Source organism: Lutra lutra, chromosome 7 (genome assembly GCF_902655055.1).
Source record: "Lutra lutra chromosome 7, mLutLut1.2, whole genome shotgun sequence".
NCBI lineage: Eukaryota > Metazoa > Chordata > Mammalia > Carnivora > Mustelidae > Lutra > Lutra lutra.
Window position 1 is genome coordinate 46,684,117 of NC_062284.1, and position 18,542 is coordinate 46,702,658.

At 51.5% G+C, this 18,542-nt stretch overlaps 1 protein-coding gene across 1 annotated transcript in view; it reads right to left on the reverse strand.

Moving 5' to 3' along the window:
- MEGF11 (multiple EGF like domains 11) overlaps positions 1-18,542 on the reverse strand; it is a 353,918-nt gene that overhangs the window by 124,966 nt on the left and 210,410 nt on the right. The window lies entirely within an intron of this gene.

The window sequence follows — 18,542 nt, forward strand, 5'->3', positions numbered from 1 at the left end:
CTACGAAGGGTCTGGACATCAGAGGACTTCCCCAAATGCCCCTGCCTTTCCAAGCTGGTTTGGTGAAGTGTAGATCCAAGACCCTGGTGGGCTGGTATGAACACTCAGGAGGAGGAGAGGAGAAGAGAGGTTAGGGGGAGCATGGGCCCTTGTGGGGAGCTCATTTCTCTTCACTATTTCCTCACTTGCAAATCTGCAAATTTCCAAGTGGTTTCTGGCAAAAGAGAAAAATTCAAAGTCAGAGGGCGCCTTGAGGCTGGAGCGTGAGGAGGAGACAGTCCAGGAAAGAGCTGGCACTGGGAGAGCTAGGCATGGCCCAGCTCCTAGTTCAGCTGGGGATTAAGGGCAGGATGGGGGGCAAATGAAGAGACTAGGGCTGGCCAGGTAGGTGGGCGATTCTGGGGTCTCGATCAGGGTTCTGAATCAGGGACAGGCAAGAGACTAGATAGAGAAAGAGCCCTCCTAACACTATGCAGCTGCCCTCAGCCCCAGCATGGGACTCCTTCCTGCAGGGAGGGCCTGGTGGCTTGGGACCCAGATGTGGTGACAGATGCTGGGGTCTCAGGCCAGCTGGTTATTCTATCTCATGTGCCCTCCTGGGCCACCACGTAAGGTAACACAGGATGTTTGCTGCAAAAGGGTGCCCAGTGGAGGGGGTCAGCGGGGACTGGACCCAGCTAGGCCTTCAAATACCAGGTCATGTGCCCTGGCATGAGGCCAGGTCCATCCAGAAGGAGGGGGCTGCGAGGGTGAGCCCTGTGCTTTCTCTCAAGGTATGGAAGCAAACAGTCCTGACACAGAGGGAAAGTGCTGGGGCAGAGAGGAAGAGGCTCTGTCCTGACTTGTCCTCCCTGACCATGATCATGGGCAAATCCTCCAACTTCTCTGAGGCTGGGCTAAACTGTAGTCGCTCTTTTGACCATACACCCGGTCCCTTCTCCCAGTATGTCCAGACACAAGGACCACATTCCCCCAGAAACCAACTATGAGCCAGTCCCCCTACCTCTTACCAGCTGCACAAATGCAGTGCAACTGTACCCAGTGCAACATGGAAACTCACCCAAGGGGAAGAGAAGGATGTGCAGCCCAGCTGCTGTTTGGCTTAGGGCTGGGGCTGATTTTCTAGTACCGATATGTCCTTGCTCATGACGGGGACGAGATTTTTAAAAGTAAGAAAGGCCATCCAATTTCCAAAATCTCCTTCTCCTTCCCCTTTCCTTCTCTTCTCTCCTAATCTCAGCACCAACTAGGGAGCCCCTGACTCCCAAACCTGTTAGAAACCTGGAAACCATTGCAGGTATCTTCTTTCTCTTCCCTACCCTCTGCAACTAATTGGCCACCAAATTCTGTTGCTTTTCCTTTCCTCAAACTCCTTGGTGACCCCTTTGCACATCCACTGGCCTTTGTTCAGGCCCTGCTATTTCCCGACTAGATCACTGCCTCTGCCCTCCACGTGTTCCCTGGACTTGACCTCCAGCCCACCCGGTTCACTTGTAAAGTGAGGGACTTGTTCTGGGTGCCCTCTAAGCTCCCAGCTGTGCTGTTAGTCATGACTGATGGTCTAATGCAGCACCTGTGCTTTGAACACACCATTAGGTCTGAGACTCTTTTAAGAATCTGATGAAAGCTGCAGACTGTCGCACCAAAACGCGTGCGTGCGCATGCGCACACACAAGAACTTTGCATTGGATTTCAAGGACTTCGTGGTCTAACTAGGGCTCAGGTCCACAGACTTCAGGTTCTGAGTTTCTGTTTAAATTTCTAGGGCTGCTGGGCTCAGAAAAAAAGCCCAGATGGAGATCCTATTCTCTGATGATCCTCTGGATGGATTCCAGAGGCAGCTGCTTCTTGCCCTGAATTCCAGGGAGCAGTAAGCTGCCTGTCAGCTCGGGTCCTGGGGCTGAAGCCTGCCTGGAAGAAGTGGGGCTGGCTCCATAAGAGCCACTAGACATGACCCTGCAGGGTGACCCAGTTTCGAGGAGGCCCAGCTGGGGCTGGAGGACGTAAGCATGCGCCTCGGCCACATGCAGACCCAGTTAAAAGGCAGATTAATGGGTGGTCAGGTGTGAGGAAGCTGGCCAAGGCGCCACGCTGGGGAACACAAGGCATTTGTTCGGCTCTGTGAGGCACTGTTTGAATCCCTCCTAGCTGGCCTTTCTGAATGGAGAAGGCTCCCAAACACTCGAAGCCCCAGTTGCGAAAAGGCTCCTCTGTCTTTGCTCACTGCAGAGCTCCCAGAAACCCGAGCGGGGTCGGCATGTCTCTGTGCATGTGCATTAGGACAGCGGCTCCATCAATGGGGCTGGATTAGAGACGCAGCCGCAGTGGGCAGGGAAGAGCAGTGAAGCGCCCATTGCTTTGACCAAATGTCCTTAGCCTGCACCATCAGAAAGTGCCAATCACATGAATTAAAAACCTGCCAGGGGCCACGACCCCTTGAGAAAAAAGTCTGGGGCTGAGCTAGCAGCCAAGAATGGGGCTGGGGGCGATGGGATGGGCAGGTGGGGGTCTGGCCTTGGGGAAGGGGATCTAGGCGGGCTGAGGACGGAGGAGGTGGGGGCTGGGACCAGGGCAGGGAAGTCTTTGGATAGAGGGGATAGAGGTCCCTAGCAAAAGCAAGGGGGGCGGGGGACAGCAGGGGGACAATGTAGGCTCAGGACGGGGCTGGATTATTCTTGGGAGCCAGACTTGGAATCTCACTGACTCAGCACTGTCTGTATTCTTGGAGCCCAAACCAATCACTGGAAAGATTTCAAGAGCCACCGAGGCTCCTGAAGTCCTGGGCTTGTTTAGAGTCCAAGTACTTTGGGGAGTGTGGTTGCCCAGATACCGCCCCCCCCACCATGAGGGTAACCCCACAGTCTCCAGACTTCTGAACTCGTACCAGACCTCTGGGGCTCCTAGGCCTTCCCTCAACATAATCTCACCTGACCCTCAGAGCAAGCTCAGAAGGTGGGACTGATACCCCCTGGACCTCAGAGGAGAATACCAAGGCTCAGAAAGAAGTGATTCTGCAGTCGCCCATGGCTAGTCAAGGGTGCTGCCACAAACCCGTTTCCTTGTTTGTGACACAGGTATGTACCTCATGGACATGATCGTGACTGCTGCCATTTACTATGCGCCGGGCCCTGTGCTGAGCCCCTAACATACCCTGTGTCGTGGATTCATCTCCAGAATGCTATAGGCTGGTGGAATCACCCCATTCTGTACACATGGAAACTGTGGCTCAGAAAGGTGAAGTAACTTGCCCAAGGTCACACAGCACATCAGCAGCCAAGCCAAGATTTGAACCCTGGAGGGTCTGACTGCAGAGCTTGTGAAAAATCAAACATGACGGGGACTTGTAAAGTGCTTTGTGGGTATCAGTCATGAGTGCTGGGACTGGGCAGGGGGTACTGTGGGGAGCAGAAAAAGGAAGGAATCAGGATCTCAGTCCATCTGGGCTAAGTAAGGCTGGAGGTGAACTGGGTCTTGCTGGAGGTGGACGGAGCACCTATCTGGGTGGAGTGGGACTGTGTTTGTGTTGGTGGGACAACTGCGGCCGGCTCCTCCCTGTAATTCAGCCTCCCACCACCCCTGCTAATGGCCTACAGGGGAAATCATCTGCGAGAGGCAATTCTCTGCTGCTCCTAGATCAAAGCCTGGCCCAGAGTGAGCCCCCTCACTGGATAATGAAGATGAATCCTGGCCAGGTCTGCCCAGGAAGAGCGTTAACTAAATGAAGATGGCAGTTCAGTGACTGTGGAGTTTGGATCAAGGCCAAATTGAACTCTCTCTTCCAGCATGTAGATGCAACACTGGGGCCAGTGCCCAAGAAAGGGGGAGCGCCCACGCCCACACATACGCTCATTCTTTGCTCCTACCCCTTGCCACCAGCAGCCACCTCCAGTGTGGGGGGGGGCTGGTTCCATGCTGACTCCTGGTGGGGGGGGTCCTTCTGGCCTACTCTAGCTTGGCTTCTTGACACTCATGCTGGGCCCCCAGTCAGCCTAGGGGCTGGGGGCAGCGGCTGTTGCACTGGGGGTCCACTGGGTCTCCTGTCTTTACCCTGAGAACAAAGGTAGTGCAGTAGTCAGACCTGGGTTCATACAAGCTCATACAAGCTTAAGTGACCTCATGCTAAAATCTAAAAGTCGCCAAGCCTCAATTTCTTAATCTACACAGTGGGAATGATAAACCTGCCCCCCAGATGCATGCTGGGCAGGGCTGTGTGAATCATTAAGTGGGGGACCCCCTTTTGCCCTGCAGGGCCCTTGGAGCTGTCCCCCACCCCCATGCTGAGACCCAGCCTAGGCTTGCAGACCTGAGCTTTTGTGACCCTCTGACCTAACACACATCGTCTGCTTCCCAGCTTTCTGGAACGGCCTCTCTCAGCCCCGTGATGCTGGGGAATTCCTGGCCCATCTATTCCCCGAGACACCTCCAACCATATAGGCCACATGGAACTCTGTGAAGGAAAAAGGGCGTGGGTGGAGGGGTCAGGAGAGACGCCTGACCAGGAGTGGTTAGAGCATCCAGGACCAGAGGTCTCACCTTGCCTGCACATTAGAATCCCCTGGGGAACTTATAAAAGTCAATGCCAAGGTCCAGCCCCAGCTCTTGGTTCAGATCTGTGGGGTGGAGCCCAGGCAGGGGAGCTTTTTCCTTGCCAAAGCTCCCCAGGTGATTCTAATGTGCAGCCAGCATGTGGAACCTCCGTCTCGAGACAAGGCATTTTGGACTTTAATGTTGTGTGAGAATCACTTGGGAGGGCTTGTTAAAATGCAGTGTCTGATTCCAGAGGCCTGCGGTGGAGCGGGAGGTTCTGGGTTTCTAACAAGCTCTGGCTGATGCCAATGCTGTGGGTCCCGGGACTATACTGTGAGGAGCCCTGCCCTGATGAGGACACCCTGGCTTGATCATCTCTGTTCCTTGCCAGCCCTAATATCCCTAACAGCATCCCTCCCCGGAAGCATTTGTGGAATTTAACGCACCCATAAGTGAAAAGGCAATGGATTTGGAGCCTGATGGCATGTTTGATTCCTAGTTGAACTGTTCTAGTTCGTGGATTAGGGCAAGGCACTTATCAACCATGGGCCTCAGTATCTGTATCTGTAAAATAGGTACATCATGAATGCCCCAACAGCCTTATAAGATCAGGGGGAGAATAAAATGGTATCAAGTAAATGAAATGTAAGTTGATAGAATATTCTTTTTTCCTCTACCTGCAACTGAAGGGCACAGAGGACACCCTCAGAGACCTCTCTGTGCCTCTAATCTGGCTGACCATCTTTGCCAGCCCTAGAATCCTGCCAGCTATGCAGACCAGCCTGGATCTCCCCACCCAGCTCCAGATCCCTGGCCAGCCCAGAAGGCTCACTCAAACACAAGCATGCTTCCAGTTTCATAAGCACACAAAGGCTCAGAGGACCTGGGTTTGAACTTGAACTTTTTTTGCCCCTTCCCGGCATGGGCTGAGCCCACATTTGGGCTCCCAGCAGCCCTCATAAACAACCGGCCTCTGAATCACCCTTTTCTAGAGCAACCCCAGGCTGTGGCATCTGCACACCAGTATCTCTTCAAGCTGACCCCGCTCACAGCCAGGTTGGAAGGCAGGGCAAAGGGGTCCCGTGACAAGGCAAGGCCACCTAGAACTCCTCCTTCTCCATCACTCTGAACCATAAACAGTTACTGAGACAATGGGGGTCACTCATTCTTCCCTATTCACAGGGTCAGAGCCCCATCTCCATGCTCTGCCCCATCTCCATGGGCTCGCCCCCATCCCATCACACTGCATCTCAGTGGGCCACAGCCTCAGCACCAAGATTCAGAATAAGCAGGTCTTGGGTGGGGGGGCAGTCACAAGAATCTATTTTTTTTTTTTTTTAAGTTCCCAGTGATGCTGATGCACAATCAGGGCTGAGGACTGCTGCCCTCCCTCTGTGCCTTCCTCGCCCTTATGTTGAAGCCCATTAGAGAGCATTGGTTTTGGGACCAGAAACCCCAGGTTCGAGTTCTGGCTGTGCACCTTATGCCACGACCTATGATCAGTCACTTAACAGAGCTGGCCCTCAACTTCCCCATCTGCAAAATGGGCACAGTGACCCCAATCATCTTGGAGGAATATACAGGGTCAAGAAAGATCAGGAGTTGGAAACACTCTGAAAAGATGATGTACACACTGATACAAGGTGGGCTCTGAGAAGTGTGGTGCCAAGGTACCAAGCAGCATCCTCCAGAGTCCCTCCCTGAGTGCTACCCCAGGTCCAGCCAGCCAGCCAGCACCACCCATGGTCCCTCCAGGAGTCCATCGCCTGATGGCGCAGGCTCCCCCTGCTGGCTGTGCCTTACGTTAGCAGCTGGCTCTCGCCTTCCTACCCTCCACCTGGTTCCAGGCACACACCCTATCTATGCCTACCTCCAAGCCTTTTTTTTTTTTTTTTTAAAGATTTATTTATTTATTTATTTGACAGACAGAGATCACAAGCAGGCAGAGAGGCAGGCAGAGAGAGGAAGGAAGCAGGCTCCCTGCTGAGCAGAGAGCCCGATGCGGGGCTTGATCCCAGGACCCTGAAATCATGACCCAACCCGAAGGCAGAGGCTTTAACCCACTGGGACACCCAGGCGCCCCTACCTCCAAGCCTTTGCTCGAGCTGACACCTCTGTCTGTGTTGCCTACCTCCCTCCCCAGATTAAAAGTTCAGCCACCCTTCTAGAGCCACCTCCGTGGCACCTTCTCCAGGAAGACATCTCTTACTGTGCCCAGTCTCCTCTTCCTGGCAGCCATCTGTATGTAAGCCTGTAGTGGACCAAGAGCTGCCCCAAGAGGACCCTTGTCTCCGCATCTCTTGTAGCCCCTGCAGCACAGACCCCTCCCACAGGTCCCCGCACATAGGAAGTAGTCGATAAACGTCTTTTGTCACACACAAACTGTTTGCCCTTGCTACCAAGCCAATAAATGCAAATGAATGCAACACGGAGGTTCTATTTTATACTTTCTAAATTCGCAATTTTGGGGGGGAAAATGACAACAGGCACCACTGACAATGTTAGGTGGAAATTGGCACACCTATAATGCTGATAATGCTGAAAATTGGAATGATCATTCTGGAAGGCAATATTGCAATATCTATCAAGGATTATAAGAATGCTTATTCATTTTGACCTAGTAATCCGGCCCCTAATACTGCATCCAATGGAAATCGTTCAAAAGAACAACAAGTGTTATATATGCATGAAGATATTCATTGCCACATTATCTTTAATAGCCCCAAATGGGAGACAACCTAAATGTTCAACAATAGGGGAACTGTTGGGTAAATTATGGTATATAAAGTCAACAAACTATTAAGCAGCCACTTAAAATATTTATGCAAACTATGTAACATGGAAAAATGCTAATGATAAAAAGTGAAATAAAAAACACAGAATGTAAGATTATATGCACATTATAACTATGTAATGAAAACATAGGCATGCTGACAAGGATCAGAAGGAATGAGGCAAAAATGAAATTAATTATCATATTAAGGTGGAAGGACTGGGGCAACTTATTTTTTTAAATACTTCCTATAAGATTGTCACAATGCCATTTTCACAAGGCAAAAGTTAACTACCAAATAATAAATGTTTGTTAAAAATCAAGGAGAGAGAGATAAGGAAGAGTGGTGATGTGTGGGGAGTGGGGGGAGACTCTGGATCTAGCTTCATCTCTACGCCGAGAGTGAGTATCTTGGGCCAATTCCCTGGGGTCAGAATAGTGTTGATTCTGGATGGGCCTGAACCTTGAAGAAGGCATTACCAGGCCAACACAGAATCACCCTGCCTCCTTAGGTACTCTTAAATGATCTGGGGTACCTTTTGGGGAAGGTTGGATTTTCTCAGTCTCCCAGAAGCCCATGCTGCCCCACAGTACGGGGGACTGGGCCCGGGAGGGGGTCAGAGGATGCTCAAGTTCAAGTCTTTCCAGCCACAGCCTCTTACACAGGAGACAGGCTGAGCCCCAAGGAGGAGGCAGGCAGCTTTCGCTCTACACCCACCCATCCTTACCTTCAAGCTTTGAGAAACTACATCTCTTGTGCCTGAGACAGTCCCCGTTTTCATCTGCTGGCCTGGCATAATTATTAATAGCCCCTTTTTGTCTTAAAAGTGTCCCAGTTGGGACATGGTCACATTATTCAAACCGCATTCCAGCAAGAAAAGAGAGGAAAAGTTGCTCTGTGACTGATGATGGGAGGGGGTGGGTGTCTCTCTCCTAGGACACCCAGACCCAGAGATGTCAAGAAGTGTTTCGGGTGGGCCCGGGTTCACCTGCCCTGCTTGGTGGGGGACATCCATGCCTTCATTCTCCCCTCCTGGAAGTTCTCTTCCTGTACTCCTCCTCCCAACATTCACGGCCCCCTGTGCTTCCTGCTTGCAAAGTCGTGTCTCTTTCCTCCTCTGCTCTTCCAAGCTGAGCTGTCCCTTTCCTTCCTCCCAACCTCCCCTCCTGCTAACAGAGACTTTGTTTCAATCAGGTATTCTCTCCTGTCTCCCCCACCTCAGCTCGTCCTCTGCTGAGCCAGTTGAATTCCTTTCTCTACTCCTGGGGACATTTTTCACCCGTCCTTTCTCCAACCGATGTTATCTCAGCGCTAAGCGGGATCATAATTCTGCCCAATGTCATGGGAATTCTCAGCAATCTTTGCTTCTGACAGTGACAAAGTCCTTCAGGCTCAGGTACCTGCTCACAGGCTCACAGACACATACAGGCTCCACTTTTCACATACCCCGCGCCACACAGCTGCAGTACACGTCCTACGGAAGGGCCACGTGCAAAACTGCAGGCGTTCCCCCCACATGTTCAGCAGACACCACGTTTCCACATTGCACACACACACACACACACACACACACATCAAAAATTAGCATGTAACACCCACCCCCAAAGACTTACGCTTTGCAAACACGCATGGTATATATCCCATACATGTTTTCTATGTACCTCAGACCACACATCCATTACACACACACACACACACACACACACACCCTCACCCAAAGGCTTTGGGGCTCCTACCCTGTCAAGATCCTGCTCAGGGAAAAATGCTCGATTCTTCCCAGAGGCCACATCCCCCACCAGGCTGCACAAGGACTTCAGCAAGGAACATTCATTACTGCTAACGATCATTACATGCCTAATTAATTCCCAGACTTGGTTTCAGGATCTGACCCAGGGCCTGATTCCCATTCAGGGAAAAGTAAACGGCGAGCTAAAAGGGCTTAAGTGCTTTTAGTATGGTTAGTGGGATCTGGGGCCCACTTGCCTTGTCCATCCTGTCCCCTCACCCAAACCACCGTGATGGTCAGCTTGATGTAAGAGTACCCGACCTTGTCCAAGGGGAGGGAAGCTGGGTCTCCTTTCTGACTGCTTTTCTGTAGCATCAGGACCAAAGTTAGACGGTCTTACTAGGAGCTTTTGATGGATTCTGTGCTCTGCCCAAGTAAAGGTCCCTTCACTTCTGCATGGAAAGGAGGCCCTTCTCAGCACCCACTAACATCTGGTTGCTCCTTGTTCCTCGATGTGGGGCCGGGGCCGGGGGGTGCTTGGTTCATTTGTACACAGCCAGGCCCTTCTCTGCCCAGTCTGGTTTCCCTTGCTGGGATGTAGCACCGAACACATAAGGCTGTGGCCTTGGGAGAGGAGGTCTGGGTTCGGGGTTAGCAAACAGAAGACCCTCTTGGCCAACACTGCTGGCTGAGCACTGCCCTTTCCCCCACTGGGCCTGGGCTGGGGTTCCCTCTCAACCCAGCAGGAGAAGAGGGACACACGCTTCCAACAGAAGTACCACTGCCACACTCAGCAACTTCCCAGGGGTAGGGAAGAGAGCATCCGTTTGCAAATCATGGAAAGGCAGTAAAGAGAGGCAGAGAAGCTGGGCTTTGACATAAAGCAGACTCAAATCAACATCTCACCATCTGTTAGGCATGTGACCTTGGGCAGCTAACATGTCTTCTCTGGGCCTCAGTTTCCAAAGGTGTAAAATGGGATGATAATAATAGACCAGTCAGGGGCACCTGAGTGGCTCGGTCGATTAAGGATCCAACTCTCAGTTTTGGCTCTCCACAATACAGCCTCCCCCTCCCTCTAGCTACGTTGGTCTCCCTGGCTCATTACCACCTCAGGGGCCTCTGCTGGTGAGCCTCCCTGCCCTTCTCTGTCTAGCCTAATCTTCTTTCTCCTTCAAAGCCAAGGCACTTACCCAACTTTGACCATGAAGCTCACCCTCTCACTGCACACCCTCCTTGTGTTCACCACTACCGTGAAATGTTTTAAACATACCAAAATAATGAAACAAATACCCACGGAGCTGCCACTCAACTTCAAAAAGAAAAGACTGATCACAGCTATGACAGAGGCCTCACGGCTCACTCCTGACGGCCTCTCTGTCTTCCTGGAGGGAACTGGCATCCTGAGTGTGATGTTTATCACTGTCAGGATGGTTTATGGGTTTTTACCACCTGTATAACCCTTGTCAATATCAGTTGGACTTTTGCACGTTTTTAAGCTGGGCAGACACGTACGGAATCTGTAGCAGGCACTCTTTGTACTCTGCGCCACGTGCCCTCGGCCCTCCTGCCTTCGGCACAGCTGTGGGGACCACTCAGGGCACCCTGCCAGCCTCTGACTTCAGCCCTGTGGAGTCTCTGCTATCTGGCCTTGGGGCTCACTCCCCAGTCCCAGCAGGTGCTCAGCGTGTGCAGGGACAGCCAGAGGGGCTGAGAGCCAGCATCCCGGGGGATCCCAGGCCACAGGGGAGAGGAGTTTGTGGACAGCCATTCCAGTTCCCTCCGTCAGGGCCCATTTCCCATGGGCATGCTACCTGGTTCCTCAGAGGCCCCGGTAGGGGCCCCCCCAACCCCCAGTGACCTGCTCAGTAAGCCCCTTGACTGGCTCTCTCCTTCCCTGTTCTCCCCTCTGTCTCCCTCCTTCCCCCCAGGACAACTCCTAAAGGAGCCCCCTGCATGCAGCTCTGCTCTCACAGAACCCTAGCTAAGGCTTTTGTCCTCATGGAGAACTATCCATGTTCTCACATACGGCTCTGTTTCATTCCGTTTCCGTGCCACATAGTATTCCATGAAACATACAGGTCTGACAATATACCCCTTTTGGGCCGGGGGACACTTATGTGGCCTCCAACGTTTCGCTATAACAGAGCCGAAGTGGCCTTCTTGCTGCGTTCTTGCACACCTGGAGTTCTCCGTCAGGCTCTGTGACTCTCACATTCCGCCTCCTGCTGCCAGGTAGCTCTTCAAGTCCACATCTCCCTACCTATAGGCAAGACCTAGAAGGCAGAGGAAGGAAGTGAGGCCTGGTGGACCTCACCCCCAGTTGATTCAGAGGAATATCACCATCGAGTCTCCAATAATCACCCATTAATCCCCATAGTAAACACTGATATGCGGGGCACACAGAATGGGATTAGAGGTCTCCATCAACTTCCTCTTCCTCTCCCTAATACCTCCCTGTGTTTCGGCCTTCTCCCTTCCTCTCTCTTGCTTCCCTATCTCTGCAGGGGTCCACCCAGACCCCAAGGACTTCTTGCAGAACTTCAGAGGCAGATGCTATACTGCTGGGCATGGGGGGAGGGAGGCGGGTGGTCTACCAGCATCACCAGCAATAATCTGAGCTACTTCTTAGAGCACCACATTGGTAATGATACTTCCTGGCCTGTTACCTGCATGCAGATGGCTTACAAGCAGCAGTTCCAAGCTCTTGCTACTGGACAAGACTGGGTGATGCTGGGCAGGTGAGCCGGAAACTGTCTGTAGCCTCTAGCCCTCTGATCAAACCCTGCATACTCCAGGAAGCCTTCCTGAACTCCCAGCATCCATAGCCTGAAGTATCGAGCATTTCTAGATCATACCTGCTGAGACAATGGCTCATAAGCATTTACTGAGCACCTACCGTAGTGAGGGGCTGAGTGAACTCACAGTGTGCCAAAACGAGCCTGCCAGTTTTCATATCTGAGCTTGCTATTTTCTTGGGGGCTGGCTTCAGGCAGGCAACCTAACTGCTCTGTGCCTCAGTTTCCTCAGGGGTAAGAAGAGGCCCCACTTCTAGCACAAGTAGTTAGAACAGTGCCTAGCACATAGTCAGTACTCCTGGGGGGGTAGCTATTACAGCCTGGCCATTCTCTCACCCCCAAGATGGGTGGGGGCAGGAGGGAGGAGGGGTTCCAAGTTCAGGAGGGAGTTCTTCCAACAGAACAGTGGATAAATGACGCCCTTCCCTCTGGGTCCCTCCCATCCTCCTGGCAGCCCTCTGAAGGCTGGTCCTAATTTCCTCATGAGACTGGATTTTCCTTGGGGTGGGGAGGAAGCAAGTTCACATCCCTTAGCAGACTGAATGCTTCCATGGGTACGACGAGATGCTGCTGGTGCTGTCTGTCCCAGGGCTCCCTCCCTGGGACCAGTTCTTCCTTAGCAGGGCTGATGCTGGGGACACAGAAGGCACCCTCATCCTGACACCCACACCAGACCTCAAATTTTGAGCGATTAATAGGAAAGGTCAAAACAGCTGGTTGCAACACTCAGAAAAATTCCTTTTATTATCCGCTAATGGCAGCACTTACCAAAGCGGTTTTAAATGTAATAAAATTTTTTAATTGTCTCAGTCTTGGATTAGAGAGGCAGGAAAGGAGACAAGGCCAGAACCAGGGAGAGAAAAGAAAGGCATAATTAAGAAGATTAAGAATGGGAGCTTCAGAAGAGAGTCAGGGATGATAAATCGAGGCCTGCATCTGGTTTCTCTTCAAAGACGGGGTGACAGGGAGAGGCAGGGCTCCTGAGGCCAGCTTTGGAGGACCGTTTACACCCTGGCATGGAGGAAAGAGGAGGGCTCAGGGGACAGCTGGTATCCTCTCCCGGTTTTGCTATTCAACCATAAGCACATCACTTCCTGGTCCCTAAGCCTCAGTTTTCTCCTCTGAAAAATGGGGAGAGGTTTAAGGATGTGATCCCCAAGGCGCCCTCTGTGGCCAGAGCTTTGCATCTTTGTGCTATTAAAGTTCAGTATTCACTCCTTCATCTTCTTTCACACCGGGGACAAGAAGATCAGGGTTATTTCATCTGTGGCATAACCAAGCCATTTCAAGCACATCCTAGGGGAACGTGAGCTATGTGCCAGGAGAACATTGCTATATCCATTTCACAGATGAAAAAGCTGAGGCCCAGATGAGCAAGGTCACCACTGCTTCAGTTACAACTACGAGCAGCTCAAGGTCATCCCTGTCATGAAACAGACTCAAGGCTGAACCCAGACTTGGCCTCTAAGCCTTTGTTCTTTCCACCATATGATGCAGTTTCTCGGAGCAGATGATGGAGGACAAAGCCAAGTTCCCTAATCCAATCACCTGGGTCTCACTGGCACCTGAGGTGAGCAGCACCTGGGTCCAAACCAGGAGAGGGGGTGGGTGGGGGAAAAGAAACAGGAGTACTAAGGAAGGCTTGGCTTAACCCTTCAGCCCCCACAGGGCTCCCCAGCTCGTTCACGGCACACATTCCTGCCGGTCCGTCTAGGGCAACAGTCCTCAAAGTGTGGTCCCCAGACAGCAGTACCGGCAGGTGTGACACCCCGAGAGCTCGCTGGAAACGCAAAGTCTCAGGCTCCAACTGAGACATGTAGAATGAGAAATGAATGATAAACGAGTCCACTTTAGGCAAGGTCACGAGGTAGCTAGCTATGGGATGCAATTTTCAAAATGCCAAGATTCACAGCTGCACTGAAAAACATCTCCCTCCAGCAGATCTGAGGAGTGGTAGAAGAGGGAGGGAAGCTTTCATTCCACAGGGAGGAGGCCAGCCTGGGAAATGCCCCAGAAGCAAGACCCCATGACCCACCCACGCCAAGAGGCTGCGGTGGTGGGTGGGGGTGGAGGTGGAGACGCTTTGCTCCAAGCAGGTACTGATAGCTGAGGAGGTAGTTCAATGTTTTTGGTACGCTGCCCAACACTGGCCTGCGAACCCAATCTCAAGCCACGGGAAGATGGAGGGGACAGACATGTGCTGTGGCTTTCTAATGAGCGGAGTATTGAGCTACACATTTGACTTTGACCAGCTCATTTAGTTCTTGCAAACGAAAGGCACGAGCCCCACTTATGGATGGGGAAATGGGCCCAGCAAGCTTGCATGGCCTGCCCAAGTGGCTGCACCAGGGTGGGACCCGAGACCAAGGCCTCGATGATTTCAAATCCCCAAGCTGTGCTCTCTCCACCGGACTGCAGGGTCCAGGACCCCAGCCCAGCCCCCCAAGCCCATACCTCCAGGCAGAGTGGAGCCATCGGCTGAGGGGCCTAAGCTGTGTCAGGGGAACACGAGGCAGGAGCCAGCTCTCACCCATCAGTTATGTTCACAGAGGCAGCACGGATAATAATGCCAAACATGGTATACGAGGGGCTTACAGCCCAACTGGGGAGAGAAACGTAACCCAACTGAAACATTTCTGAATGCCAGATAGTAGGTGGTTAAAGACCAACAGTTCTGAGAGGGGAGAGAGGAGTGTGCCCTAGAGCAGTCCGGGAGGGCTTCCTGGGAGCAGTGGCATGGCCCAGTTGCATCTACAGTGCTCAGAATCAACACCCATGCCAGTGGTGGGGGCTGCAGAAAGTCTGGCACCTCAGACTGGCTCTCCATCAGGCCTCTAAAATATTCCAGATGTTTCACTGATGTTTCCCCGGCCTCTTTCCCATACAATAATTATCTTTTAATGGCACACATTAATGCAAATTGGGTACATTGGGAAGTATATTTCACAGCAAATGTGCACTCCAGGTATTGCCCCCTCCCAGCACTACCAGGCGAGGCAGGTTCTCTTCAGTGGGGTGCTGATGAAGGTCTAGGCTGACAGTTGGTTATGTGGGCACAGAGGTGGCAGATCCAAATGGGGAATCAGAAGCTGGCCGATGGGGAGGGAAGTTGAGAGCATCCTAGAGCATGGTACTCTCCTCTTTTTTGGAGAAATCATAGCACTACTGTAATCACTCACTTCTATGCTCAAAACTCTATCAGACTCAAGCTCTAGGGAACAAAGGAATAGGAACACTCTGTATGGTTGTGTGAGTTGTGCACTGCTCAAGGTGCCTGGCCAAAAGGGAAATGGGCGGATATTCAGTCTGCCTTCAACTTGCCACAGGGGCTGTGTCCATTTAGATGGAGGACTGTCTTTTTAGTCTTCACAAAGGGTTCATTTAAGTTTGGTGGTATCCCTGTCTGATATGGGGCTTGTTTGCTCCTGGCTGTATCCCCAACCCCAGCACAGTGCTAAGCATAGAGTAGGCCCTCAGGACATGTTTGCTGCATTCCTGAAGGCATGAAACTAACCAAGAATGACTACATGGAAGAAAGAAAAGTTCTGAAAGAAGCAGGAATGTTATTCCATTTCACAAATAAGAAACCAGCTTTCAGAAAATTAGGACAGGAACCATAACGTTTACTTTTCTTGAGTACTTAATATCTCTGGCTGTCCCTCTCTAAGCTTAACACAGCTCTGAGCACACAACAGGGCCTTGGTAAACCGGTCAGCTGGGAAAGAGAGAAACCTATGTTTGTTAAGACCCACTGGGAGCTGGAAGGGTGAACAAACATGGGCCATTGAGCAGAAGACACAAGCTCTCCACCTCATGCTCCCTGTAGAGCTTGATGGAGAACTTCTCGGACCTCACTTTTCTTGTCTGTAAAGTGGGGATACCCACAATTCCTATCTCACAGGGTTTCTGTGAGAGCAAATGAAATTTTGTGTGAGAAAGGGTTTTGTAACTTCTGAAGGGCCAAACGACAATAGTTCCCATGTATTGAGGGAGGTTTTGTGCTACACACTAGACTAAGAACTTCAGACATATTATTCAAAGGCTGGCCAGCTCTGGCCTGTGGGTCAAATCTGACCCACCACCTGTTTTTATAAATAAAGTTTTATTGAACCACAGCCAAATCTTGCAAGCCAAGATTGCTTGCCCTTCACAATGGCAGAGTTGAGTTGCTTTGACAGAAATCTTTCATGTAGCTCACAAAGCCCAAAATACTTACTATCTGGTCCTTTCCAGAAAAATTACGCCAATACCTGTATTAACTCATTTAACCTTTCTAACCACCCTATGCCTTAAGTACTAATATCATCACCCTCATTTTACAGATTAGAAAACTGAGACCCAGAGCAGTTAAGTCATTTGCCCAGGGTCACCCAGCAGGGAAATGGCAGAGCTAGGAATCAAACAGGGTGGGTAGGGATCCAGATTAGAAGGTCCTGGACCCCAAGGATAAAGGAGATACTTGAGAATAGCAGCTTAAAGCCAAATAGGAGGAGGTCGTTGCTCATGCACGAGAGAAAATGCACAGATATCATCAACCCGGGGAGCTGGTCAGGGCTGAAATGGGAAATGAGGCCAAGAAAGGTTCAGATAAACTTCTGGGGAACAGACTTTTTTTTCCAGGGATGCTAAGAGCCCCGGGGGAATAGATTAGTTTCCTAGGGCTGCCTCATGATGCTGGAAGCTAGAAATCTGAAATCAAGGTAGTAGCAGGGCCGGGTTCCCTCAGACCTGAAGCAGAATCCTTCCTTGCCTTCTCCCAGTCCCGGTAGTTTGTGGGCAGGCCTTAGCATTGCTTGGCCAAGTGCGGCAGCAAGCACTGCTGTCTCTGCCTTCGCTGGCGTCTCTGACTACACGTGGCCATCTTCTTGGAAGGACACTGGTCCCACTGGGTCACAGGCCCACCCTACTCCAGGAGGACCCCATCCTAACTGAAGTAATTATACCTGCAATGACCCCGTTTCCATGTCAGGTCATATTCTGAGATACTGGGGGGTTAGGACTTCAACATATCTTTTTTGAGGGGGACAAAATTCAGCCCATAACAAGGAACATCTCAAAACTCTGAAGGGGCTGTCCCCACCCTTCTCTGGGTCAGGAAGCCATCCAGGGACAGAGAGAGGGAACAGAGCCCTTCGGGCAACCAAGGTGGGGTGAGTTCATGGCTATTTCCATGGCAAATGCCCTCTTCTAGAACTTTCGCTGTCCCCATAGTTGGCAAACTCCTTGAGGCTGGGCCTGGGTCTTACTCCCTCTTGTCTCCACCCAATAGGTGTTCAGTAATAGCTGGCAACCAGATGATCATGTCCAACTGCCCTTCAGTGCCTCTCTTGGAAAAGCAGCTAGGCCACGGGGCCATGGGCTGACCAGCTCTGTGGCTGCTCTTGGGCTGAAATCAGATGCAAATAAACCAGGCATTTCCACGCCAGCTGGGATGCTGGGGGCATCCTGGGGTAAGGGCCCTGCACTGGCCCCATCTGCTCTCCTGGCAGGGCTTCTGAGGGACGTCTGGGTAGAGGCCACACTAATGCCAGGAAGCTTACGGCCCAGTGGCCCTTTGCCTGCGTGTTCGCACAGCTAATGTAATTATGCCCTCGAGATGTTGATACAAAAGGAGCCATACTGGAGAAGACCTTATCAGCCGCCCCCAAAGTCTCAGATTTCTTCAACAGAAAGGCTCTCACACACACATAGACTCTAAGGAGTGTGCCATCCAAAGGGGCCGGCCCCAGGGCTGGCCTGGCTGATCCAGAGATGGTCCCATGTACCGTGCACCTACTAATGGCCCACGCAAAACTCAGTTGCTTACCCACTCAACAAACACATCCTGAGCCGCTTCTAGTCGACCAAGCACTGGAAATCTAAGGACGAAAAAGACCAGCCCCAGAGGGGGAAAGATACACAGAGACAAGTTAACTGTAGGCTGCAGTATTTACGGGTAAACTGATACCTAGATGAGGGAAAGCACGTGGGAATGGAGTGAACAGGACTAGCCGGCAGCTGACACTTAGAGAAGCTGAGTGATGGTTACCTGGGATTCAGTCTTCTTCTACTTTGGTATATATTTTAAATATCCCATAAGAAAAAAGTTAAAACCAAACTTGGTGCGGTGGGTGTGGGGTCGAGGAAAGAGTATTAAGAGTACTTCCCCAAGGAGGCAGTAATCTGGGTCTAATCTGAGAAAGGGGAGGAAGCTTCTATACTTGGGGAGCTAATATAAAAGAGACATCTCTGTTATAGCAAGATGATGTAGAAGAAGATGGTATCCAGCATCACCCAGATAGGAGTTCAAATCCCACCTATAAATCTGGGAAAATAATACCTACCTAACAGTATTGTTGGCATTAAAGAAGGTAATGGACAAGAAGGAGCCTTGCCCACAGTAGGCAGCGACTCGATGATCATTTCATTCATCTTTCCACCTATCGATGCAACATCCAAACATCATCCGGCCACACCTCCACTATCCATCATCCACCTGCCCATTCATCCACCTCCCATCCATCATCCATACATCCACCCCCACTCATCCGTCCATCCATCCACTATCTGACTTTTTATTCATCATCCATCCTCCACCCACCCACCTACCCACCCATCCATTATCTATGTATTCATCCATCACCCATGACCATGCTGCATTCTCTTTGTGCTCCTCTCTACCCTGTAGACTCCTTTAAGGCAGAAAGGGACAGTGTCCGTCTTAATAGCCCCGATGCC